The following is a 27,884-nucleotide window of genomic DNA, read 5'->3' on the forward strand; positions in this document are numbered from 1 at the left end:
TAGTTTGCTGTTAGAGTATAGAAATGTTACTGATTTATGTATGCTGATTTTATACCTTGCACTTTGCTGTAGCTGTTGATTATTTCTAGTGGATTTCCTAAGGATTCTTTGGGGTTTTCTCTATATAAGATCATTTTGTCTGCAAATGCAAGAGTTTCACTTCTTCCTTGCCTGTTTGGATTCCTTTTATTTCTTTTTCCTGCCAAATTGCTCTGGCCAAAACCTTCAGTACTATGTTGAATAAAAGTGGTGAGAGTGGACACCCTTGTCTTGTTCCTGTTCTCAGAGGGATGCTTTTAAGTTTTTGCCCATTGAGTATGATTTTGGCTGTGGGTTTGTCATATATGGCCTTTATTATGTTGAGGTACTTTCCTTCTATACCCATTTTATTGAGAGTTTTTATCATAAATGGATGTTGGATCTTGTCGAATGCTTTCTCTGCATCTATTGAGATGATCATGTGGTTTTTGTTTCTCATTTTGTTAATGTAGTGTATCATGTTGATTGACTTGCAGATGTTGAACCATCTCTGTGTCCCTGGTATAAATCCCACTTGATCATGGTGTATAATCTTTTTAATGTATTGCTGTATTCGATTTGCCAGAATTTTGTTGAGGATTTTTGCATTTATGTTCATCGGTGATATTGGCCTGTAGTTTTCCTTCTTTGTGTTGTCCTTGTCAGGTTTTGGGATCAGGGAAATGTTGGCTTCATAGAATGTGTTAGGGAGTGCTCCATCTTCCTCAATTTTCTGGAATAGTTTGAGAAGGATAGGTATTAAATCTTCTTTGAATCTGTGTTAGAATTCTCCAGAGAAGCTGTCTGGTCCTAGACTTTTATTTTTAGGGAGGTTTTTGATTACCGTTTCAATTTCTTTCTTGTGATTGGTCTATTCAGATTCTCTATTTCTTCCTGATTCAGTTTTGGGAGGTTGTAGGGGTCTAAGAATTTATCCATTTCTTCTAGGTTGTCCAATTTGCTGGTATATAGTTTTCCATAGTATTCTCTTATGATCCTTTGTATTTCTGTGGTATCCATTGTGATTTCCCCTCTCTCATTTCTAAATTTATTTATTTGAGTCTCCTCTCTTTTTTTCTTCGTGAGTCTGGCTAAGGGTTTGTCAATTTAATTTATTTTTTTGAAGGACCAACTCTTTGTTTCATTGATCCTTTCCACTGTCTTTTTTGTTTCAATATCGTTTATTTCTGCTCTAATTTTTATTCTTTCCCTCCTTCTACTGACTTTGGGCTTTGTTTGTTCTTCTTTTTCTAATTCTGTTAGGTGTCATTTGAGATTGCTTATGTGAGATTTTTCTTGTTTTTTGAGGTGAGCCTGTATTGCAATGAATTTCCCTCTTAGGACTGCTTTTGCTTCCTCCCAAATGAGTTGGTATGCACGTTTTCATTTTCATTTGTCTCCAGATAATATTTTATTTCTTCTTTAATTTCTTCAATAATCCACTGTTTGTTCAGTAGCATGTTGTTTAGTCTCCACTTTTTGTCCCTTTCCCAGCTTTATTCTTGTAGTTGATTTCTAATTTCATAGCATTATGATCAGAAAAGATACTTGATATTATTTCAACCCTCTTGCATTTGTTGAGGCTTGCATTGTTTCCCAAGATATGGCCTATCCTTGAGAATGTTCCATGCACACTTGAGAAGAATGTGTAACCTGCTGTTTTTGGATGGAGTGTTCTATATATATCTGTTAAGTCCATCTGGTCTAATTTTTCATTTACTTCTATAATTTCCTTGTTGACTTTCTGTCTGGATGATCTATCTATTGATGTTAATGGGATGTTGAAGTCCCCTACTATTATTGTATTATTGTTGATGTCTCCTTTTAGTTTTGTTAATAGTTGCTTTGCAAATTTTGGTGCTCCTGTGTTGGGTGCGTATATATTTATAAGTGTTATGTCATCTTGGTTGAGTGTCTGTTTTATCATTATAAACTGTCCCTCTCCTCTTTCTTTATCTGTTTTGCTTTGAAGTCTACTTTTTCTGATGTAAGTATGGTGACACCTGCTTTCTTATGTTCATTATTAGCTTGGAGTATCATCTTCCATCCCTTCACTCTGAGTCTGTGTTTGTCTTTGGGACCGAGGTGTGTTTCCTGGAGGCAGCATATTGTTGGGTCTTGTTCTTTAATCCATATTGCCACTCTGTGTCTTTTGATTGAAGAGTTCAATCTATTTACATTTAGAGTGATTATTGAAATGTGGGGGCCTAATGCTGCCATTTTATCATTGTTTTCTGGTTCTCTTGCATTTTCTTTGTTTCGCATCCCATGATTTTTGGACTACTAATTCAGGTAGGTAGGTTTCTATATTGGTTTTCTTCTTATTTGTAATTTGTGTCTTTATTCTTGTTATTTGTTTAGTGGTTACCAGGTGGTTTGTATAAAACATCTCATAGATGAGATAGTCAATTTTCTGATAGCTTCTTAGTTCCTTAGATTAAGACATTCCATCCTTTTCCTCTTCCCCTTCTAGGTTGCTATTGTCAGATTTTTTCCTCTTCCTTCTTGTGTTGTGAGTTTGTGGTTAAAATGACAACATTATATTTATTCTTGATGTTTCCTTTCCTTTTATCTTTAATGTTATACTTAACTTTTGCTAACCTATTCTGATGGAGAGTTGCAACTTTCTGATTTTGTCTTTCTACTTATCTCCTTTGCTCTGAGTTTTGTAACCCCTTTCTTTTTTTTTTTGATTTTTCAGGTGTGAGGGTCTTCCTGAGCATTTCTCATAAGGGAGGTCTTGTGGCAATGAACTCCCTTAACTTTTGTTTATCTGGGAAAGTTTTTATTTCTCCATCATATTTGAAGGATATTTTTGTTGGATAGAGTATTCTCTGCTGCAAGATTTGTCCTTCAGAGTTTTGAATATATCATTCCACTCTCTTCTAGCCTGTAAGGTATCTGCAGAGAAATTGGCTGACAGCCTTATGGGGGTTCCTTTGTAGGTTATTTTCTTCTGCCTTGCTGCCTTTAGTATTTTCTCTTTGTCATTGACTTTTGCAAGCTTCACTACTATATGCGTTGGGGTTGGTCTTTTTACATTGATCAAGTTTGAAGATCTGTTGACTTCTGTCACATGGAGTTCCATCTCTCTCCCCAGGTTTGGAAAGTTCTCAGCCATTATTTCTTTGAACAGGCTTTCTGCGCCCTTCTTCTTCTCTTCTCCCTCTGGGATACCTATAATCTTTATGTTGCATTTCCTAATTGAGTCAGATAATTCTCAGAGAGTTTCTTCATTTCTTTTTAGTCTTAGTTCTCTCTCCTCCTCTATCTGCAGCATTTCTATATTCCAATCCTCCAAATTGCTAATTCTGTCTTCCATATTATTGACCTTACTGTTCAGAGAGTCCAGATTTTTCTTAATCTCCTCCATTGTGTTCTTCATCTCCAATATTTCTGATTGGTTCTTCCTTATAGTATCAAGCTCTTTTGTGACATAGCTCCTGAACTCGTTGAGTTGTCTATCTGTATTCTGTTTTAACTCATTGAGTTTTTAATGATGGCTATTTTGAATTCATTGTCATTTAGGTTATAGATTTAATGTCTTTGGGATTGTTTTCTGGGTACTTGTCATTTTCCTTCTGTTCTGGAGATTTAATATATTTTTTCATACTGCTTTATGGTGTGGATTTGTGCCTCTGCATAGAGATAGAGTTTAGTTACTGCTTCCACTTGTTTCTACTGGAGTGAGGGGGGAGCAGCTGTTTAATCTGCACCGACCAGGATCCCTATCAGCTGTTGCTGACCAGACCTGGACCCCTCCTCCTAGTCACAGTGGTCCTGTGAGGTCTCTTGTCAGCTGTGGGGACAATCGCAAGGGGGCCTCAGGTTACTGGTGCCTACTGTCGCAGACCACATAGACGCGCTCCCTCCTTAGGGTCTGTAGCAGTGTTATGGGCTTTCACAGCGGCTGAGAGCAGGTTCACCTAGATTCGCAGCTCTGTCACCGTCAGGGCCTGCAAGATCTCACTTGTCCACTATGGGCCACAGCAGAGCTATGGGTATCTACTGCAGTCTGTGGTTAGCTCACCCAGCTGTGCTACTTCTGCCTCAGGGCCTTCCAGCCTTGTGATTGCCAGGTGGGACCTCTCCACTAATGCTGCACAGAGGCTTTCGCTATGGCTGCTGTGGGACCATGGATTTTAACCCTGGACCATGGAGCAGGCTTGCTGGGACTCCAACCTACCACTGTCCACTCACACAGGCTCACTGGGTGTCCCTTGCCCCCTCTGGGACCCAGCTGGAGTCTGAGAGTCAGAGGTGGCTTGCAGGCTGCTGCCCCACCTGAGATCCTCCTGCCCTGGGGTCTCCCAGCGTTCTGAGTGCTGGGTGGGGCCTCTCCACTAATGCCAAGTAGAGGTTTTCCCTGCGGCTGCTGTGGGACTGTGGATTTTCCCACTGGGTTTAGGGACAATCACGGGGGGCTTAGGTAGGGCTGTTGTCACCTATTTCCACCATCACTCTGCTGATGCACACACACACCTACCCTTGGTACGTGGCGATGCTATGATCGTGTCTGCTGGAAGAAAGTTGCTTGCAGTTACTAGGCTGTCCAGGGGTCAGGGTGAGAGAGTTTTCACATATCTCCACCTCCTCCCAGGGGGAAGTCCGTCCACCTTCCGATGTATAGCAGCACGGGTCTCTCAGGCATCCTGAGATGCTGTGTGGATATCCTTTGTTGATCGATGAATGTCCAATTAGTTGTAGATTTGAAGGGGGAGAGACAAAGAAAACTGCTCACTCTGCCATGTTGCTGATGACACTCTTGTGCTTTTTTTTTTTTGGCAATTTTCTTATTCCTATTTGTGGTCTTCTCTTTCCCACTTAAATAAATCCCTTTAGCATTTCTTGTAGGGCTGGTTTCTTGGTGACAAACTCCTTTTGGTTTTGCTTATCTGGGAAACTCTTTATCTCTCCTTCCATTCTGAATGATACGTGTCTAGGTAGAAATTCTTGGCTATAGGTTTTTTCCTTTCAGCACTTTAAACATATGATGCCACTGCCTTCTAGCCTGTAAATTTCTGCTGAGAAGTCAGCTGATAGCCTTATGGGGTTTCCTTTGTATGTAACTTATTGCCTTTATCTTGTGGCTTTTAGGATTCTCTCTTTATCTTTAATTCTTGGTGTTTCAATTATAATGTGTCTTAGTGTGAGTCTCCTTGGGTTTTTCTTGTTTGGTGCTCTCTATGCTTCCTGTACCTGGATATCTGTTTCCTTCCTTAGGTTAGGAAAATTTTCAGGTATTATTTCTTCAAATAGATTCTCTGTCCCTTTGTCTCTCTCTTCTCTTCTAGGACACCTACAATATGGATGTTAGTGCACTTGATGTTGTCCTATTGGTCCCTTAGACTGTCGTAGTTCTTTTTAATTCTTTTTTATTTGTTCAACTTGGGTCATTTCCTCTAGTCTTTCATCCAGCTCGCTGATCTGTTCTTCTGTATCATTTACTCCCCTATTGAGTCCCTCTAGTGAATTTTTCCTTTCCAGTACTGTATTCTTCATTTCTGATTTTGTTTTTATATTTTCCAGTTTTTTGTTGAAGTTCTCACTGAGTTCATCCATTCTTCTCCCAAGATCAGTGAGCATGATTATGACTTTTTGTTTGAACTCTTTGTTGGGTAGATTGTTTATTTCTGTTTAGTTTAGTTTTTTCCTGGGGTTTTGTCCTGATCCCTTGCTTGGAACATATTCCTTTGTCTCCTCATTTTGCCTCTTTCTCTGTGTTTATTTCTATATGACCTATTATGTAGGTCAGCTACATCTCCTGATCTTGGAGAGGTGGCCCTATGTAAGAGATGACTTATGAGGTCCAACAGTGTGCTTCCCTCTTACCATGAGTTCCAAATGTTCCAGGAGTGTCCCTTGTGTGGGCTGCATGTGACCTTCTGTTGTGGCAGGGTTCCTCTTGCTGCAGGTGCCCATGGAGGCTAGGCTGTTTCCCTGGCTGGCTTGTTGTAATGCTCAGCTGCTTGTGGCTGCTATAGGTCCTTTAGTCACCTTATCAGGTGTGGGGAGCCCCAGCACAGTTGGCTGCAAGGTCTATTAGGACATTCCTGTTGCAGTTTTTCTGTTAAGTGAGTAGGTCCCCAGCATGGCTGGTTGCTAGACTCAGGGGCTTACAGTTGCTATAGACCTTCATCCTGCAAGGCTGTTGTCAGCTCTCTCAGCATTGCAGCTGAGTGGGACTGGCCCCAGGCATGGGAACACCCAATTATTTCAGGCTTTGGAAGGTGAGGCTGATCCCCTCTGTGGTTGTTTGAGAAGCACAGGTGTGCTGCAGCTGACAAGTCTCACTGCCCAAAGAGCCACACACCCTGTTAACACAATCCTGCCCCATGCATGTGCCCCAACACACTGAAGCAGACCCAGTTGTTCCACTGCAGAGGCCCCACAGACTACACCTGCTCCTCGTGCATGACCTACCCTGCAAAGGCAGATCTACTTGTCTGGCGGCAGAGGATCCGGGCACCTAGCCTATGCAGGCCTACAAGTTGCCTGAGGGCTTCCTTTTGTTTGGGGCTAGTCCCTAGTGCTGGCTGCTTGCCCCAGCTGAGCTGCATTAAATTGGTGCTCTAGTGGGTTGGGAAGATCATCGGGCTAACAGGCCAGGGGAAGAATTCTGATGGTGTCTGCCAGCATCTGTGTCAGCACACCTGTACTAGGTCACAATAATGGCTGCCACCAATGTCTCAGTCCCTGGAGAGGTCTCATTTCTCACTGAGATGCTCCCAGAGCCTATCAGGTGAGACTCTTTTCACCAAAGGACCATGCACCTTTCTTTCTGGTGATGTTATGTTACTTTCAGCAATGAGGGAATTATGCACGGGCCCTTTAAGAGCAGGCTTTTCTTTCCCTTGCGTCTGATAGCTTTTCTGGGGGTATTTCCCATTGTAGTTAACAGCCAGCAAAGCCAGATATTATGACACTTATCTCGATTGTGCTGAGCTCAAAAGCTGCTGTGGCTCAAAAAGGTGGGTTTTTCTCCCTAGAAAGGAATGTCTGCCTCTTCCACCTCAGTCAACACTGTCCCTTGTTTCAGGGGTTCTTTTTATCCAGTTTTCAGTTCTCTCTCAGGGGTAATTATTCCAAGAGTAGTTGTAAATTTGCTGTGTCTATGAGAAGAGGTTAGTTGAGAGTCCGCCATCTTGACACTGTCCACTGAAAGTATACTTTCTAACTCCATTTATTTCCGTTCAGTAAATGCTTCCAAGTGATTTTTTTTTCTTCAGGTGACTTCCTGAAGTTTCTTCCACTGATAACCTCTTTCTCCATAAATGACCTTTAAAGTTCTCCACACTGCCACCCTCATCCTGGATTATACAATGACCAGAATCTGCTTTCTTTCCTTTTCCTTCTTTCTTTCTTTATTTTCCTTTTAAACTCTTCTCTTGGGGCAGGCCCTGTGGCTGAGTGGTTAAGTTTTCGTGCTCCATTTTGGTGGCCTGGGGTTTCACCAGTTTGGATCCTTGCCACGGACAGGGCACCGCTCATCAAGCCATGCTGGGGTGACGTCCCACATGGCATAACCAGAAGGACCTACAACTAAAATATACAACTACGTCCTGTGGGGCTTTGGGGAGAAGAAGAAGAAAGAAAAAAGGAAGATTGGCAACAGATATTAGCTCAGGTGCCAATCTTTAAACAAACAAACAAAATCTTCTCTTGCTTTTCCTATTAATTTTTTCCATTCTTCTACTTCTGATATCCAATTATAGCAGTCACTGTGGCCCTGGCATAATCCAGGGGAAATATCCTAGGCTCAGTCTACTCAACCCAACCCTGCTGACTACCACCCATTATGAACTTGCTGTAATTGCTTTTACAGTTAGTTCTCCCTCTTTCTCCATCAGGTTCTACTGGGCTGGTGTCCACACCCTGTCTTCTGTCTCTGTATTTTCTGAAATGCCTCCATCCCAGTCACTTGCCATTTGCTCCATTCTAATCACCGTGGATGTTCTTATTTATCCCTCACAAGTCTTCCAGATGTGTAGTGTAATATCCACATTTTACAGATGAAAGATCTAAGAGAGAATAAATTGCCAAGAGTCACACTGCACAAAAGAGGCAGATTTGGGTCTCCAGTAAAGATCTGTATAAAATAGAAAATATGAAAATGGAAAATGTAGGAGAAATATTTTTATGTTTTTCGGGGGAAGAAACCTTTTTGCACTATGGCATGCAGCCCATAAATTGTAAAAGAAACTAATGACTGGTGGAACTAATTGAAAACATTGCTTGGGCAAAAGAAATCATAAACAAAATTAAAAGGGAAATGGCAACTGAAGAAAATTTACGATCTAGATAACAATGAGTTAAGATGTATAATATATTAAGAAACCAATAAGCCAATAAAGAAAACAAATAAACAAATGAAAAAATTAGGTTAATAATATAAATATTGCTTTCATGGTAAGACTGCTAACGTTACTGACTAATAAAAGTCAAAACCATAATTATTGTTTCTTAAATACTATATTTTCAAATTTTAAAAATGTTAGTGTCAAATGTCAAACATACATAAATATTAACAAATTATTTTGGGAATCCCAAAAGGTAGATGCATGAATTCAGAGTGGAAGGACATGTGACTTAAAAATAGTATCTGTGACAAAGTATTATGATGAAAATGATTCAAAAGTATGATGTGGTTACCTAAATAGTTAACGCTCTCTTGGGGGCCATTAAGACAAATATAGGTAGTAGACATATATGTTTTCAACTTTAGACACCCATTCAAGCCACTTGGGAGCTTTAACCAAAGTCTGATTTAATTGGTGTAGGAGCATCCTGGGCACGGGAATTTTTAAGAGCTCCCCACGGCTGTGATTCTAATTAACAACTTAATTGCCTTTATTAGCAGGAAGAGCTATATTAATGACCTTTGCAGATTGGTTCTTTTCTTCTCCAAAATGAGCTTAGTAGAACCATAGCAGCCTTTAGTACTTTGGGTCTTAACTACTACATGCAGAATTTAGCAAAAACAGTTCATCCAGGAAGAATGCAGGCATTTTTCAGTAATTATTAAAGTATTTACAGCATGCGGGGAAAGCCCAAAAGCTGAAGATGGTGGAATAGTCGTAGCTAATTGTCCCATTCCTGTAAGAATTATAAAAGAAAGACATTGACATTAGGAAATTTAGTACAAGCCTCAATTTTGCAACCTACTGGCCATGTGACTTTGAAAAAGTTATTTACTCTCTCTTAGGCTTTATCTTGAAATTTAATATGAAGTTAATTCTAAAAGCTACTCATCGAGTTGTGATGATTAAATAATATAATATATAGAAAGTGCTTGTTACGTTGCAAATTTTTGTTTTTATTAATATTGCTAGGTATCTTTGGACCTAATTACAGATGTTCTTTGACTCCTGACAAACCCATTGCAAGTTGGAAATATTAAGTTGAAAGTGCATTTAATACACTTAACCTACCGAACATCATAACTTGGCCTAGCCTACCTTAAACGTGCTCAGAACAGTTACATTAGCCTACAATTGGGTGAAACCAACACAAAGCCTATTTTATACTAAAGTGTTAAATATCTCATGTAATTTATTGAGTACTGTACTGAAAGTGACAAACAGAATGGCTTTATGGGTACACAATGATTGTAAGTGTATTGGTTGTTTACCCACGTGATCATGTGGCTGACTGGGAGCTGTGGCCCCCTGCTGCTGCCCAGCATCACCAGAGAGTATTGTACTACATATCACTAGCCTGGGAAAAGATCAAACTTCAGAATTTGAAGTATGGTTTATACTGAATGTGTATCACTTTCACACTGTTGGAAAGTCAAAAAAACTGTAAGCGGAACCATTGTAAGTTGGGGACTGTCTGTACTTTGACGGAGTGATTCGTGGGTTATAGGCCATGAAAGGTTGAGCTCTACCACAGAGCTCTTTCCTACCTGTTCCTAAATCATCTTTCTTCTGTCTCATTTCTAGCTGGCTTTCATTTCTTTTTTCCTTCTTTTTTCCTCTCCCTTTCTTCCTTCTTTCCCTTTCACCTTCCTTTTTTCCTTCCCACCTTCTTTTCTACCTTCCTCCATTCCTTTCTTCCTTCCTTCCCTCCTTCCTTCCATTTAGTGACATCAATCAACCTATTTCCCAATAAATAGACCCATTTCCCTAAGAACCTGGCAAAAAAGTTAAATATTTCATGCAGCTAGTAAAATACGGGAACTATTCGAGGGTGAATGGATTTAGTCATGTTAGAATATATGCTTATTGTAAAACAAAAATGAATAAAATGTCAAAATACATAAAATTAAAAAGGTCCTTCCTTGCCAATCCTTCTTCCTAGAGTGAATAAATGCATTTTCAAGTTTACTTTATTTATTAAATATCTTCATTAAATTAGTAGCAACAGGATTTTTTCCTAACGTTAGAAACATATGGAGCCCTACTGTCCATTAGATTAATTCTTGGAATTTGAGTCTTATAAAAATCAGACAGTAAACTGTTTTGGATTCTATCATTGCTTAATCCTGATCTGTTTGAGGAAAGAAATATTTTTCAACATAGGTCTTTTACTATCAAAATATTACTTTATTATTATTGAGTTGATTATTGTTAGTTTAAATAAAATTACACTTTTAAACTCTTTGTTTAAAGAACAAATATAACAGTCATAGATTTTTGACTTGATTTTTATCTTCTAGCAGTGTGGGAGAAAAGGGAATTTCCAAATAAGGGTCTCACTTAACAAAGGAAACTCAAAGAATTTATTTCTTTCAGGGAACAGAGATACCAATTTAAATATTATTATCAGGGTAAAATATCATTAAATAAGACAGCCAATCAAAATTAAAGACTCTTTAGAGGTTAAGATTACTTTTACAGGACATAGAAACAATCTTTGAAGGCTGTTATCTTATGGACTAGTTATCACAGAGGGAGAGAGGGAGAGAGAGAGGTTCTAGGAAGATCAAAACTTACAATGTGGGGAAAAAAGGGGAGAATAGAGAGATGAACAAATGGAATAGCACATAATATTTTGTATCTACATTACCAAGTCCTAAAATTGTTAAAGATCCATGAAATAAAGACATATCTTTCAATATATTACAATAACATTCTTGAGAATTATCAATTTATACATCAACAAATATAAAATTAGATACTACTTGAGAAAATTTTCTCAAAGATGAGTTTAAAATTAATTAGTTAAAAAAATTCCAGTAAATGATGTCACGTCTTAGTAAAGAAAATGTTAGTATGCCACTGGCCAATGCTTTTTACATGTAGTGCTGACAGGTGATCCTTTCTTTTCTCTAGTCCATCATCAGCCCAGTGTGTGAGATGACTCTCCTCTCTCTTCAATCTGCAACACCTTTTCTACCTTTCTCACTCTCATTTGATTTTTTCCTTGTTTCACTGAGAAGAAGAAAGTAATATGAACAAAATTTTCTGTCACTTCCACTACCACATCTCTACACCCACCTGCTTAATACTTTGCTTTCTTCTACATCCCTACCTAAGGCCAACTCCATTTGTCTCCTCGATCCCATCTTCTCTCTTCCACTAAAACCTACATTTTTTGCAATTGTGTCCTCTTTCTTCAGCATCACTCATTTTTCCTCTTCTTATTGGATCATTCCAATGAGCTTCCAAACATGCTTTCATAGCCTCCACCTTAAAAAAAAACAAAAACCAACAAATCAGTTCCTTGATCCCACCCACTCCCCATTCAGTTCCCTCATTTCTCCTTCAGTTCCCTCATTTCCTTCCTTTATTTGGTAAAATTTCTTGAATGCGTTTTCTACACTCACTGTCTCCAATTCTTTTCCTTCCTTCTCCCTTGAACCCACTCAACAAGGCTTTCACCCCTACTCCTCTGCCTAAACAGTCCTTTTCAAGGTCTCTAAAAATCTCTACATTGCCACATTCAAAGATCAGTTGTCAGACTTTGATTTACCCTACACACTGGAAGTAGCAGATTATTTCCTTTCTATGGAAACACGTTCCTCCCTTGGCTTCCACAACTTGCTCTCCGTAGGTCTTTTCCCACCTCACTAGTGTCTCATTCTCATTTTCCTTTGTTGGTTCCTTATTTCCCCATACTCTAAACTTTGAAGTGTCTTGGAGCTCCATGGTTTAATTTCTTCAATTTTCTATCAACACAGACTGTTTAGGTAAACTCATCTAATCCCGTAGCAGATAACTCGCAAATTTGTAAATCTCTAACCTGGACTTCCCCTCTGATTTATGCTTGCCTATCCAAATTCCTAATTGACATATTTACATTGTTGTCCATTAGGCATCTCCCACCCTAGTACATCCAAAACTGAGCTCTTCCTTATTCGTCTTTTTTAAATTCAAGTCTGCTCCTTTCCATGGTCATTCCCATCTCAGTAAATGACATTTCCATTTTTCTCCTTGCTCAGTTTAGAAAACAAATCCTTGACTCTTTTCTTGCAATCTTACCATATCTAATCATCAGTAAATTCTATCAGCTCTTCCTTCAAAATCTATCCAGGATCTGACCACTTCTCTACTGCTACTGCCTTAGCCTAGTTTACTATTTATTTCTTTCATGTGGGCTCTTACAATTATCTCCTAACTTGTCCCCTTCTTTCCCACTGTGCCTGAAATGAAAATATCTCAATAGCTTCTCATTTCATTCACAGCAAAATTCTAGTCCTTTCCATAGCATACCAGGTGCTTCAATACCCTGCTCCTTGTTCCTCTCTGAGCCATTTTCTACGACTCTCTGCTTGGACACTCTCCTCCATTCATGCTGGCCTCTTTACTCTTCCCAGAAAACATCAAACACACTCCTGCCTCAGAGCCTTTGCACTTCCTCCTTCTGCTTCTGGGAACGTTTATCCTTTTATTATTCCCATGGCTCTTTCTCTCATTTCCTTCATGTCTCTGCTCAGATGGTACCTCATCAGAAATGCCTTCCCTACTTACCTGATACATACTGGCACCTGTCATTCGCTATCAGCCTCTTTTCTTCTTTAATTTTCTTCATTATACTTATTATGTCTTGACATATTAGATATTTGTTTGTTTCTCTGTTTATTGCCTATCTCTTTCTATTATAATATACATTCCTGGAATTCAGGGATTGTATTTTGTTGATTGCTATATCCTTAGTCCTATAATAGAGGCTCAGTAAATAAATACTTAAAGAATGAATAAGTGAATGATAGCTACCAATTTTTGAGCACTTGCTATATGACAGATACTATACTATATCTACATTATCTTGTTTAATCCTTTTTTTTTTTTTGGTGAGAGCTAACGTCTGTGGCAATCTTTCTGTGTTTTGTATGTGGGACACCACCTCAGCATGGCTTGACAAGCAGTGTGTAGGTCTGCACTTGGGATCCGAACCTGCGAACCCTGGGCCACCAAAGTGGAGCATGAGAACTTAACCACTACACCACCAGGCCAGCCCCACATTTAATCCTTTTAATAAACTCCTGTTGTTATTCCCATATTATAGTTGGGGAAACTGAGGTTTAGGAAGATTAAGAAAGTTGTCCAGGGGTGCCAGCTCCGTGGCTGAGTGGTTAAGTTTGTGTGCTCTGCTGCAGCGGCCCAGGGTTTGGATCCTGGGCGCGGACATGGCACTGCTTATCAGGCCACGTTGAGGTGGCGTCCCATATCCCACAACTAGAAGGACCTGCAACTAAGATATACAACTGTGAACAGGAGTGGTTTGGGGAAATAAAGCAGAAAAAAAAAAAAAAGATTGGCAACAGTTGTTCGCCCAGGTGCCAATCTTTAAAAAAAAAAAAAAAAGTTGTCCAGGGTTGCTCTGTAGTAAATGGAATCTGTCAGACTGTAAAGTCCATGCCTTACATTGGTTTCTTTGTATCATTGATCCGTTAAAACTCATTCTCACACATGTTATCTTATTTTTATCTTGATCCTCAAAAGAACTCCATGAGAGAGGCAGGAAATATTTTATTATCCTTGTTGAAACAGTGAAAAAATTCTGGCTCAAAAGGTTAAAATATTTACCTAGGGTCATGGAACTAATAAATGTCACAATCAGGATTTTAATGACTGTATCCCAAGCACAACTAAAAATTTATTTCAAGTTTGTGGATTTATTTTATTAAATGGCTTGAACATTTTTAAATAGTTTATGTGGAACTATTTTTAAATAGTTTAAATAAAATTACTTTTATTGATAAGAATGCAATTTTATGTTTTAAAAAACTGACAGAGACCTAGCCTAGGGACTTGTGTTAATAAAGGCTCGTTAAACATAATCTGTAAAATTTTGTTAATGTTGTGTGCAGTCCTAGCCCTCTATAGCAAAGTTTCTGGCTTCCATTGATGAGGGTACATATTCAGTATAAAGAGATTATTTACACAGCATTAACCCCCAGGAGAAATGATTGGGTAGAGATGAGTTGGTTGCTTTCTTCTTCCTTCCTCTCATCCTCTAAAGAATTTTCTACCCGCTGGTTCCCAGCATCTCCTCATACCGTTCCATACCAGCCGTTCCATTTCACTCTCATTTTAGTTTGTAGCACCAAGTCCAGCCAGGTCCCACAGCTTACTCCATCTCTACCTTCCTCTCTTATCTCCAGGCTTTCTTCCAATTCTTTCTCTCATATGATCTTAGGCAAAACTGAAAGGTGGGTGAAATAGTCTCCTCAGTCTCTCATCCCTTCTTCTGGGGTAACTCTTAACCTTCTTGGTTACCCAGCGACCTGATGGTCTTTTTTCCTGGAATGAGGAAGACATAACGGTGAGGGCTTCACTGAACTACATATGAGGTGTGGGGGCTTGGGAATAATTTAGACTTTTTGTTCTTCAATTTCTGTGCCTGTGCAATGGTAACAGACATAGTGCCTACAGCATAAAATAACAGCACTTTCAATGAGGAGAGATGGGAAATCTTTGTGATGCCATTGAATGAATCATCAACATCTCACAAGTGGTTGCACCATTTATTGTAAATGTTAGATGAGCAACTAAAAGATGTGAGAAGCACTAGTAAGCATATATTATTGTGGGTTAAAATATCTGAAGCTCACTTTTTATTGCACAACCATGTGCAATACCATGAGAAAAGGCGATGTGCTGGAACCTTATCCAGCATTTATCTGAGGGCTGGGAGATATCACGTGGTATTGTACTCAACTAGTTATTCACATGAGCAGCGGATATGGATCAGCCTGAACTCTTTGAAACACCATGAGTTTCCTTTCTTGACAATGACACATTTCTAAGAAATACGATCGTGAAGATAGTGGGAGGAGCTTTATACTAAGGCTTGTGAAAGGGAAAAGAAAAAGTAATCAATTTGGCTACATGATACGAAAGAAAAAAAATGACTAAGCTTTATTTAATACTTGTCATGTGCCAGGGACTGAGCTACATGATTTACATTCATTCTCCAATTTCACTCACAAAACCACCCTAGAAATAAACATTGCTTTTTAAAATCTAAAAGATAACACATAGATCTCAACTTTTTTAAGTTTAAAAAAGTATTTTATCCTACAACTCAATAACCAAATAACCAGATTTTTAAATGGGCAAAGGACTTGAATAGCCATTTCTCCAAAGAAGATAGACAAATGAAAAGATACTCAATATCACTAATCATCAGGGGGATGCAAATCAAAATATAATAAATATCACCTCACAACCATTGGGATGGCTACTATCAAAAAACCCAGAAAATAATGTGTTGGCAAGAATGTGAAGAAATTAGAACCTTTGTATACTGTTAGCGGGACTGTAAAATGGCGCAGCTGCTAAGCCAAACAATAACGGAGTTTCCTTAACAAGTTAAAAATAGAGCTACATCATGATCCAGCAGTCCCACTTCTGGGTATATACTGAAAAAGAATTGAAAACAAGATCTCAAAGAGATATTTACACACCCACTTTCATTGCAGCATTATTCACAATAGGCAAGATGTGGAAACAACCTTCCACAGATGAATGGATAAAGAAAATATGGTATACATATACAATGGAATATTATCCAGCCTTAGAAGGAAATCCTGTCATATGTTACAACATGAATGAACTTTGCGGACAGTATCCTAAGTGATATAACCTGTCCTCAGAAGATGAATACTACATGATTCCACTTATATGAGGTATCTAAAATAATCAAACTCGTAGAAGCAGAAAGTCGAATTGTGACTGCCAGGGGCTGGGGGAAGGAGAAAAGGGAGTTGCCCAATGAGTAGAGAGTTTCAGTTATGCAAGATGAAAAAGTTTTAGACATCCATTGTACAACAATGTGCATATAGTTAACAATACTGTACTGTACACATAAAAGGGTGTTGTGGGTCAATTTATGTTATATGTTTTTTACCACAGTAAAAAAAAGTATTTTTAACTGGAATTGAAATTAAATCATTTGAAAACCACTGATCTAGCCCAGATGCCTCATTTTATATTTGAGGAAATGAAATCCAAAGGGGAAAGTGAGTTGGTTCAATTCACGTGGGTAAACGGAGACGAGGTGAAGGAAAGAACTCTCATCTCGGCACTCTCAGTGCAGTACCTTCTCTGAGACGACGTCATCAAATTTAAGTTAAATCAGTGAGCCCGGAGGATAAGCCCAACACTGACTTACTTGGGAAGATTTGTTTATCCAGTTCTTTCCCTTGGGTTTCACAGATAGGTATCATCCAGCTTTCTCAATCTGATAACCCAATAGGATTCCCTTTCACAGTGCCATCAGATCAACGCATCATCAACCCACAACTTCCTCTATTTCAGAATTTCCGGAAATGCACAGGTATGCAAAGCCTTGTCATTGGTCTGAGCTGGTACCATCCCCAAACGAGGGCTTAGGAGAGCACACAGTGTTGTGGAGTCAGAGTTTGAAAAGTTAGTGTGTGCAAGGCAGACATGTTCAAGTGGCTGCACCTGTGTATGTGTATAATTATGTTCTTTCCAAAACTTACAAAGGTATCGCATAGCTTTTATCGATATATGAATGTTTATGAACATATCTATTTCTTACATTCTAAATATACATCTTAAGTATTTCCTTGTCTAAATCTTATATGAGTTAGAAGGCTCCCTAAATTCTCTACCACAGATGCAGAGGGACAAAGGCATGGGCCAGGGATGGAGCCCCGGGTGAGACACAGAGTCAATGGAGGTGGAGAAACAGTGATCTCAAACTTGACTTCCTTCTGAAATAAAACCCAGGCTATGGATTAGACAGAGCTGATTTCTATTCCCAGCCACACTGCTTATTTACTGTGTAACTTTCCTATCTCTAAGCATCATTTTCATCGTCTGGGAACCACAATAAGCTCTTACTGGTGGGCTCATTGGATGAGTTGGATGAGATGATACAAGTAACTGCCAATCCCAGTGTTAGGGGCCCACGGGGCACACTTAATAAGGGATACCACCATTCACTCTCAGTTACCTTTCAATACTTGAAAGTCATTTTCACCCCAAAAGAAGCCACTAAACTTAAAAGCTAAGTGCTCATCAACAAAATCAAATTAACCATTACTTGTGGAGCACTTTACACGCATGACGCATTATAGAGGGATCCAGAGCATGACCTAGGAGAGAATTGTTGTGGTGTCCAATTGGTGACCAACTGCTGACTCTAGGATGTGTGGAATTAACAATCTTGCCTCATAAAGATTTTCCCCACATTTTCTAATCACTTATATGAAATGTGTAGTTGATTCTTTCCCCTGTCTTGCCGTCAGCAATTAGTCCTCCCTGGGAAATGATTAACATTTTATAGGTGACTCATGTAACAATCCTTCTGAAACTCATCCCCAGGCACTTATTTCAGGGGAGTTTCGTTTCTAACTCTGACTCCCTCCTGCCTAGTGAGATCAGACACCTCTGGTGTCTTTGCTTCTTTATTATTTTTTTCTGATCAATTGAATGCAATTTAAATCTTCGCTTAATCTTGCAAGAAAATATCTGAGGTGTCTTCAGAATACATCCATTTCTTTAAAACTTTCTTGAGTCATCTCTCTGTGTCTCTGTCTTCAAAACTCTCCTTTTTCTTTCTTTCCATGCTCCCCAATTTTTCTGGACTTCCAGCGTACACAATGTTTTTCTTCTTTCCTTCCTGCTTGCTTGTCTTCTTTCCTTCCTTCACTATTAAACGTATATTTCACTTTAGTGTTAATTACATAAGTCATGCATATATAATTTGTGTTATAAAAATTCAAATAATTCAGATAGCCAAATTGTCCCTTTGAGCACCAATCCCTAGACCCATTACATGCTCAGAGATAATCACTATTATCAGTTGACATAAATCCTTTTATATCTTCTCCTCTATAATTATTAGGTTGGATTAATTAAAATTTCTATTTTTGTAGATCAGAAATGGTCAAATATCAGCAATAATGTATGATTTAACCTACTTTCCTTCTCCACACACACACACACACACACACACACACAAACATAAAAGTATACAGTGTTATTTTGTGGATTTTCAAAACATAACTAGAGGGGCCAGCCCTGCGGTACAATGGTTAAGTTCGGTGTGCTCCGCTTCAGTGGCCTTGGGTTCGCAGGTTTGGATCCTGGGAGTGGACCTACACACTGCTCATCAAGCCATGCTGTGGTGGCATCCCACATACAAAATAGAGGAAGATTGGCACAGATGGTAGCTCAGGGCCAACCTTCCTCAAACAAAAAGAGGAAGATTGTCAACATGTGTTAGCTCAAGGCCAATCTTCCTCACAAAAAAACAAAACAAAACATAAATAGAATCATATTATACATTATCTTATTGCAATTTTTTTCATGTGGTCATCCATCCTGGAGATCTAGTTCAGTGCATGTAGCTCTACCCTATTCATTTTAACTGCTGGTAAAATTGTTCAGTGTGCATCATTAATTTAACTTTTCCACTTCCCACCATCTACCTATTTATTTGTTGCTATTATAAATCCCCCAATACTTGTACATGCATCATTGCTTATGTGAGAATAACAAACATTTATTTTCTAAAGCTAAAGTTTATGTAAAGAAACAAATTAGAACTGGGTTAAGTATTATTACCTATAGAATTGGTCCATAAGCTGGGGTTATAGTAGTTAATTTTGGATCCACTATTTTACTTGTCCAGCTGTGTGTGAGACTTAAGCTTGAGATGGCCATGGTCAAGCAAGTGATACTATTCAATTCTCTTTGCCTAAAGGTGCTCTTCCTGGGTTCAACATTTTTTGGTTTGGCTTTGAGGGTCTTCCAGTTCTGTGTGTCTCCTCTGCTATTTGGGTTTGCAAGTGGGCCTTCCTTTTTATAGTAAACACAGAAACAGAATCCCAATAGCAAGATTCCGTACTTCTTAATTTACTAATCTGTTTCATTGTGCCACGGAGTTTAAACGACTGAACTGCATCACTCCAAATTTTTCTATCAATCACCAATGCCCCTCCCCCTGAACCTTTTGTGTTTTTCCTAACTATAGACACCTCCGAATTTAAAGAATTTCCTTTTGGCTATCAAATAGCATCTGTTAATCAATACATTTGACTTTATAAGTATTTATCACAGAGAAATATATCAATCATTCTGACCGGCATGATTGTACCAGTGTGGCTGCACAGTTACTATGAGTCCAGTTCAAAGTGAAGAAATGTCATATTTGAGTCCATCTCAGATCTTTTTTGATGGTTGATGTATCATTTCATTAGGCTATTCAAAATATTGAAAAAGTCTGTGAGTCTGTCTACTACTCATATCAAGTGAATAAAAACTAGGGCTTCACATTGTTTAGCACAGAGTCTCATTCAAAGAAACAGCCTGCCAAATGAAAGTGATTCAAAGCATGTCAAATGTTTCTTAGAACCTCCTATAAAATATCTATGAGACTCCAATTTACAACCCCCAGTAAATTACTCACGCCCCTTTCCTTCATAAAATTCTTGTTCTCCATTTCTCTCGCTCTCAGGGTGTCTCTCAATCCACTGCTACCATGAAGAGTCTTCACCTTTCAATTTCTCTTCCATGAAAACTTCCTCCAAACCCAGGCCTGCCTGGTTCTTGACTTTCTTGTCCTTCATCTCTCTCTTTTACCTATTTTTCCCCTAAAAGTTGCCCTCCCTCTCTTGTTACATGATCATCTCAGACTTCCAAGGCAAGAAACCCCTGACTTAGAAGATTCTCAGGAAGGAAAAGAGGAAGATTGGCTTGTCCCTAGCTGTAAGAAACAGAGAGAAAGAAGGCTTCTCTGTCTTTCCTGGAAGTTGCTATTTTAGCAGGAGAAGGTAGCTGAAGTGTGTGAGGCTGTAGTGATTTTTCAGTTTTTAGTACCTGAAAATAATGTGTGTAATACAGTTTTGACCATTTTATTGGCACTTTGGAGGAAACAACAGTAGCATAGAATTCTATGTGTATTCTCTGGAATGTATATAATTTTGCTCCTTGTTGATTTCCCAAAGAAGAAATACTATGTGTTTCCTGGGGGAGCAGGGCCTATATGTTTCTGCAAAGGCCCTTAGGTTCCTTATTGGGCCAGAGGAGAAGAGAGCGAAAGGACTGGAGACTGGAAGCTTAAGCTTCTGGGCACAGATTGATGGGAAACTGAACAATGGTTTGGGTTAATGTTGGTATTTCTCTTAACCCTGCCTCCACTCCTTCTGAAGTCCTAGGAGAAGACTTTTGGAACATGAGAAAACAACATTAGAACTTTCATTCTTACTTTTTCATCTAATCTTTTAGTTTCTGTTTTGGGGTATGTTTTCTAGTATACATAATATGTATTAACAAAATAGCATACAAATATAATAACTAAATGCGTAAGTGTACATATACTAGGGGTGCTTGCTCAAATTTTTTTACCCACAGAGTCACATTATCAAAAATCGCATTTGCACATTGATTCACTTATTCATTATTGAATTACTGCTATGTGTCAGTATTTTTGAGGTGATGGGGATGCGGCAGTGAAAAAAGTTCGAAAATTATTCTTCCATAGGGATGGTTCAACCAGCCTTCAATCAGTAAGTAATGAGACTCTTGCTTCAACTACTTTTGATAGATGGACTAGAAACAGAATCAGCCACAAACTTTGGAAAAATTCTTGGAAAATGTGAGTAAATTCTCCATGAGGCAAGCATCCAAACCTAAACCTCTGGATTTGATTAGTGTAAACAGATGGTCACTTCTCTTCTCAGAAGAAAGAGAAGCCTAAGAGTAAAAGGGAAAGACAAGCTTGCAAAAGGACATAAGCTTCTGGTCTGCAGAGGTGGGCAAACTCTTCCTTCTAAATCTCCTGTGACCTCAATATTAAAGTATAAAGCAGATTTAGATAAATTATTCAGCCAAATAAATATTTGGTGTAGGCATACTAAGTGAGAAGAACAGTGTTAAGCTTTACACATGCATCACCTCACCATCAGATTGGTATTAGTATTCCCATTGTCTAGATGAGAGCACTGAGATTCAGTTAAAAAAAATTTCCCAAGGCCCCAGCAGCTGGTTAGCGAGGCTGGTTTACACCCAAGTCTGATGTTAACTCCATGCTCTCCCCCATTATGCCATATCACTCGAGGTGCAGGGAAAAGCTGGAGGGATTAAAACGGAGATCGAGATGGAGGCCAGAAGAGGCAAAATCAAGGAGTATTGTGATTGCTGATCCTTTTTCTCCTGAGAGGTCCTCTCATAAATTCTTTTTCTGTTTTTGGTCCTTACGAGGAAACAGAGAAGAAGAGGATTCAAAGAATCTCTAAGTATACCCACAGTGAAGTTCATGATTAGCTTACAAAAACCCGCAACAAAGGCTGGAGGCATGGTTGGGGAGCCCTGTTGGATGATGGAGGCGCTGTTCTGCAAATAAAGGGCTTTTTGGAGTTCGGCTTGAGCTGGGATCTTCCTTGGCCGCTTACTGACTATATGAACCAGAGTCAGCTCTGAACCTGAGTTTCCTCAGCTCTGAGATGGAACTTAGAGTCTCCATCTAATTCCACTTACCTTAGAGAGTTAATATGAGAACTGGAGAGAATACCTGCAAAGTGTTCACACAGCAATATCACACTCATCAGGACTCTGTAAAGCTCTTTCCTTTTTCCCCAAGGAAGCCAATCCTTCTGCTTTGCTGCTGGAGTGAATATGCAGCAACAAATACTATACAAATACAAATACAAACAAGATCTTGTTTTACAGCAGTCAGAAACCAGTAGGCCTTCATATCCAGCTTGCCCTAAGCTCTTATCTTTAACGCTTGCAGCAACCCTCCAAGGTAGTGCTATTCTTTCCATTTTAGAGACAAGGAAAATGAAACAGAGAAGTCCAGATTGCACTGCTGGAAAATAGCAGAACTAGGACTAATACTTTTTGCACAAGTTGTAGTCCCTTCATATGAGTCCTGCTCCTGCGGCCGCAGTGGCAAGAAGAGGCAAGGAGGGAGCTGGCCCGTGGCCGAGTGGATAAGTTCGCACACTCCGCTTCGGTGGCTCAGGGTTTCACTGGTTTGGATCCTAGGCGTGGACCTAGCACCGCTCATCAGGCCACACTGAGGCAGTGTCCCACATAGCAGAACTGGAAGGACCTACAGCTAGAATATACAATTATGTACTGGAGAGCTTTGGGGAGAAGAAGAAAAACAAAACGAAACAAAGATTGACAACAGATGTTAGCTCAGGGCCAATCTTAAAAAACAAAACAAAACAAACAACGTTGTTAGCAACCTCTTAAAAAAAAAAGAGGCAAGAACATTTACTTCTGTCTAGTCAGAAGAAAGAAGCAAGTGTGTTTCCTGATGTTCTAAACTCGACCTTATGTTTAAGGGAGGCGTAGAATGTTACAAACCACTACTTCCTATGCTTGTTCTGTGGGAAGAATATCCTAGGACTGTTTATGGAGGCGGAGAACAGAGTGGGTGACAGGAAAGAATGAAGCAGAAACATTACACATTTCCCTTTTTGCTGATTCAAGTGCTCTGAAACAGAGTTGGAAACACGAGGCCTCAGGCAAGATGTCAACCTGACACTTCTTTATCATTTGACCGCATTAACACATCTTGGTAGAAACTGTGGTCCTGCTCAAGAGAATAGCACTGAATCGCCCCAAACATATTATTTACCAAGATGAAAACTGAAGAATTAAAGTGACCATATAAAACTTCTTCAGACAGAGGCAGTATATGATGGTGATTAATAGTAAGAGATTTGCTGTCAGAAAAGCATTCAATTCACAGCTTTGCAATTTATTAGCTCTGTGACCATGAGAATGCCCATCCTGAAATTGTGTTCCTTCAACTATAAAATGGGATCATTTGGTCATTCGCTGATTATTGAGCAACAACTGTATACCATGCACTATTGTAGGCCCAGAGGATAGAGTAGAGAACAAAGAAAACAGAAACCCTTGCTTCTTGGATCTTACATTCAAGGTGGGGGAGAGAAATAATAAATAAGATATAAAAATAAAAATATATAATATATTAGACAGTGATTAGTGCCAAGAAAAACAAGTAAAACAGGAGAGGAAGATGTGAATTGTTGGGCAGAGGGAATTGGAATTTTAGGATGCCCAGGGCAGCCCTCACTGAGAAAGCAACTTTTTTTTAATGTGTTCTTCTTCGTTTTTTTTTTTTTTTCATTTTCGGATGTACATCATATTTCAAATTCTGTGTAGATTACATCATGTTCACCACCGGAAAACTAATTATAGTCCATCCCCTCACATGTGAGCTTAATCACCCCTTTTGCCCTCTGTCCTCCGCCCTTCCCCTACGGTAACCACCAATCTAATCTCCAATGCTATGTGGTTTTTTGTCATTGTTTTTATCTTCTACTTATGATTGCGATCATATGGTATCTGACTTATTTCACTCAGCATAATACCCTCAAGGTCCATCTATGTTGTCACAAATGGCCGAATTTCATCATTTCTTATGGCTGAGTAGTAGTCCACTGTGTATAAATACCACATCTTCTTTATCCATTCTTCCCTTGATGGGCACCTAGGTTGCTTCCATGTCTTGGCTATTGTGTATAATGCCGCAATGAACATAGGGGTGCAAGTATCTTTATGCCTTTATGTTTTCAGGTTCTTTGGATAAATACCCAGCAGTGGAATAGCTGGATCATATGGTAGATCTATCCTTAATCTTCTGAGGATACTCCATACTGCTTTCCATAGTGGCTGCACCAGTTTGCACTCCCACCAGCAGTGAACAAGGGTTCCCTTCTCTCCACACCCTCTCCAACATTTGTTGTTTCCTGTCTTGTTAATTATAGCCATTCTGACCAGAGTGCGGTGATACCTCATGGTAGTTTTGATTTGCATTTCCCTGATAGCTAATGATGTTGAGCATCTTTTCATATGCCTGTTGGCCATCCGTATATCTTCTTGAGAGAAATCTCTGTTCAGATCTTTTGCCCATTTTCTAATTGGATTGTTGGGTTTTTTGTTGTTGAGCTGTATGAGTTCTTTGTATATTTTGGATATTAATCCTTTATCTGATATATGGTTTGCAAATATCTTCTCCCAATTGTTAGGTTGTCTTTTTGTTTTGTTGATGGTTTCCTTTGCTGTGCAGAAGCTTTTAGTTTGATGTAGTCCCATTTGTTCATTTTTTCTTTTGTTTCCCTTGCCCGGTCAGACATGGGTCTTGAAAATATGCTACTCAGACCGATGTCAAAGAGCATATTGCCTATGTTTTCTTCTAGAAGTCTCATGGTTTAGGGTCTCACATTCAAGTCTTTAATCCATTTTGAGTTGATTGTTGTGCATGGTGTAAGGGAATGGTCTACTTTCACTCTTTTGCGTGTGGCTGTCCAGTTTTCCCAATACCATTTATTGAAGAGACTCTCCTTTCTCCATGGTATGCTCTTGGCTCTCTTGTCGAATATTAGCTGTCCATAAACATGTGGTCTTACTTCTGGTCTCTCAATTCTGTCCCATTGATCTATGTGTCTGTTTTTGTGCCAGTGCCATGCTGTTTTGGTTACTATGGGTTTGTAGTATAATTTGAAATCAGGGAGTGTGATACCTCCAGCTTTGTTCTTTTTTCTCAGAAATCCTTTGGCTATTCGGGATTTTTTCTTGTTCCATATGAATTTTAGGATTCTTTGTTCTATTTCTGTAAAAAATGTTGTTGGAACTTTGATAGGGATTGCGTTGAATCTATAGATTGCTTTAGGAAGTATGGACATTTTAATAATGTTAATTCTTCCAATCCAAGAGCATGGAATATCTTTCCATTTCTTTGTGTCTTCTTCAATTTCTTTCAACAACGTTTCACAGATCTTTCACCTCTTTGGTTAAGTTTATTCCTAGGTGTTTTATTCTTTTTGTTGCAATTGTAAATGGGATTGTATTCTTAATTTCTCTTTCTGCTACTTCGTTGTTAGTGTATAGAAACGCAACTGATTTTTGTACATTGATTTTGTATCCCGCGACTTGACTATATTCCTTTATTATTTCTAAAAGTCTTTTAGTGGAATCTTTAGGGTTTTCTAGATATAAAATCACGTCGTCTGCAAAGAGTGACTGTTTCACTTCGTCTTTTCCAATGTGGATCCCTTTTATTTCCTTTTCTTGCCTGATTGTTCTGGCTAGGACTTCCAATACTATGTTAAATAAGAGTGGTGACAGTGGGCATCCTTGTCTGGGTCCTGTTCTTAGAGGGATAGCTTCCAGTTTTTCTCCATTGAGAATGATATTTGCTGTGGGTTTGTCACATATGGCCTTTATTATGTTGAGGTATTTTCCTTCTATACCCATTTTATTTAGAGTTTTTATCATAAATGGATGCTGTATCTTGTCAAATGCTTTCTCTGCATCTATTGAGATGATCATGTGATTTTTATTCTTCATTTTGTTAATGTGGTGTATCATGTTGATAGATCTGCAGATGTTGAACCATCCCTGCATCCCTGGAATGAAACCCACTTGATCATGATGTATGATCTTTTTAATGTATTGTTGTATTTGATTTGCTAGTATTTTGTTGAGGACTTTTACATTGATGTTCATCAGTGATATTGGCTTGTAATTTTCTTTTTTTGTGTTGTCCTTATCTGGTTTTCGTATCAGGTTGATGTTGGTTTCGTAGAAGGAGTTCGGAAGCCTCACCTCCTCTTCAATTTTTTGGAGAAAGTGACTTTGAGCAACAAGATGAAGGAAGCGAGACAGCGAGTTAGCAGGTTGCTGTAGATGGCAAGTGGGTGGCTGTGTACATGGGTTTGTTGTTTAGGAGAAAAGTTCCAGGCTAGAGATATAATTCAGAAGTCATCACCTAATAGATGATATTAAAATTAAAGCCATTAGATTAAATGAGGTCACCAGGAGCAATTATAAATAAAGAAAAAAAAAATTGGTCCGAATACTGAGCCCAACAGCATGTCAATATGTACAAGTGTGAAAGAGAAATATGAGCAAAAAGGACTGAGAAGGAATGGCAAGAAATGTAAGAGGATAACCAGGTGAGTGTGGTGCCCTGGGAGCAAAATGAAAAGGTATCTCAAAGCAGAAAGAAAGCTGTTCATACTGTAAGTAAACAAGACGAGGACTGAAAAATGACCCTTGGATTCAGCAACATAGCAATCACTGATGTCCTTGGGAAAAATTGTTTTTGGTGGAGTGTTGGGGACCAAAACTTACTTGGAGAGAGTTTAAGAGAGAAAGGAAGGAGAGAAACAAGGAGAATGTGTCCAGATAACTCTTTTAAGATGTGCTGTAAAGGGAAGGAGAGAAAGAAGAGTGACTATGATGAAGACAAAGAGGGATAAGGAGAGAGTTTTATTTATTTATTATTCTGATGAGGGAAAAACATCCCAAACAGGTTTGTATGCTAGTGGAAAAGATCCTTAGAGCAGGAAAAACTGACAAGATTTCCAAATAGTGAGAATTGGAATAATAATAATAACCACCATAAAATTATAATTGATCTTTTCTCTTAAATACCTGTGAGTCGGGTTCTGTGTATTTATTATCTCCCTCTAAAACACTCTGCTTATTATTCTCATTTTACAGACAAGGAAACTGGGGCTTGGCATGTTAGTTATCATGCTGTAGACCAAGGACTCTTAACTTCAGAGTGCATAAGAATCACCCAGGGATTTGTTAAAGTGCAGATTTTAATTTTGTAGATCCGAGCTGGGTCTTGAGACTCTGCATCTCTAACATGCTCTCGGGTGATGTTGATGCTGCTGGTGCTAGGGCCACACAATGAGTCACAAGAGTCTAGAATAGATTGTGTGGACAGTTCTGAATTCTTGGCCTGTCTGATGAAAACCCCAAGTTTTTTGTATTGTGCCATGTGTCCTCCCATGCTCTTGGTCAGGCCACAGATTAGAAAATTAAAATGAAAGAGAAACCCAAAGAAGCAATAGAGGAAGGAAGACAACCATCTCTTTTAGTCTCTTGTTAGAAGAAACCTGAGGAAGGTGAGCCAAGGCAAGTTTGTAGCACAAAGCATATGCATAGTATTGGTCCATCTGAAACACCAAGATTCTTCCACTGAGCCATCTCAGTGTCTGGGCTAGACACGCTTTTCTAGTCATGACGAAATGTCAGCTCATTCTAGTTAATTCTTACTTAGCCTCATTATGGTCCCTGCCTATGTAGAACAACATATCAAAGTTAGCCCCATATGTAGGTCCAGAATGGAAAAATACACAGTTGACCTTATTATAGTTCAACGTGAAAACTTGCTCTTTGCATCAGTGAGATGTTGTGCAAGGAGAAATACCCAGATTTGGGAGTTAGACACAGTTGGGTTTAAACTCTGGCTATGCTATTTATTAAATGTGATCTGAGCACATGTTGAACCTATACATTTCTGGAAGTTATCGTAAACGCAACCTTTTTTCTTAACATTGCTGCGTGGTGTCGTATAGAAATACAAATGATTTATCATTCTGATTTTATATTCAGGTAAACTCTTACAAGTTCAAATAATTTTAAAAGATTCTTTGAGTTTTCTAA

Source organism: Equus caballus, chromosome 1 (assembly GCF_041296265.1).
Source record: "Equus caballus isolate H_3958 breed thoroughbred chromosome 1, TB-T2T, whole genome shotgun sequence".
Classification (NCBI taxonomy): Eukaryota; Metazoa; Chordata; class Mammalia; order Perissodactyla; family Equidae; genus Equus; species Equus caballus.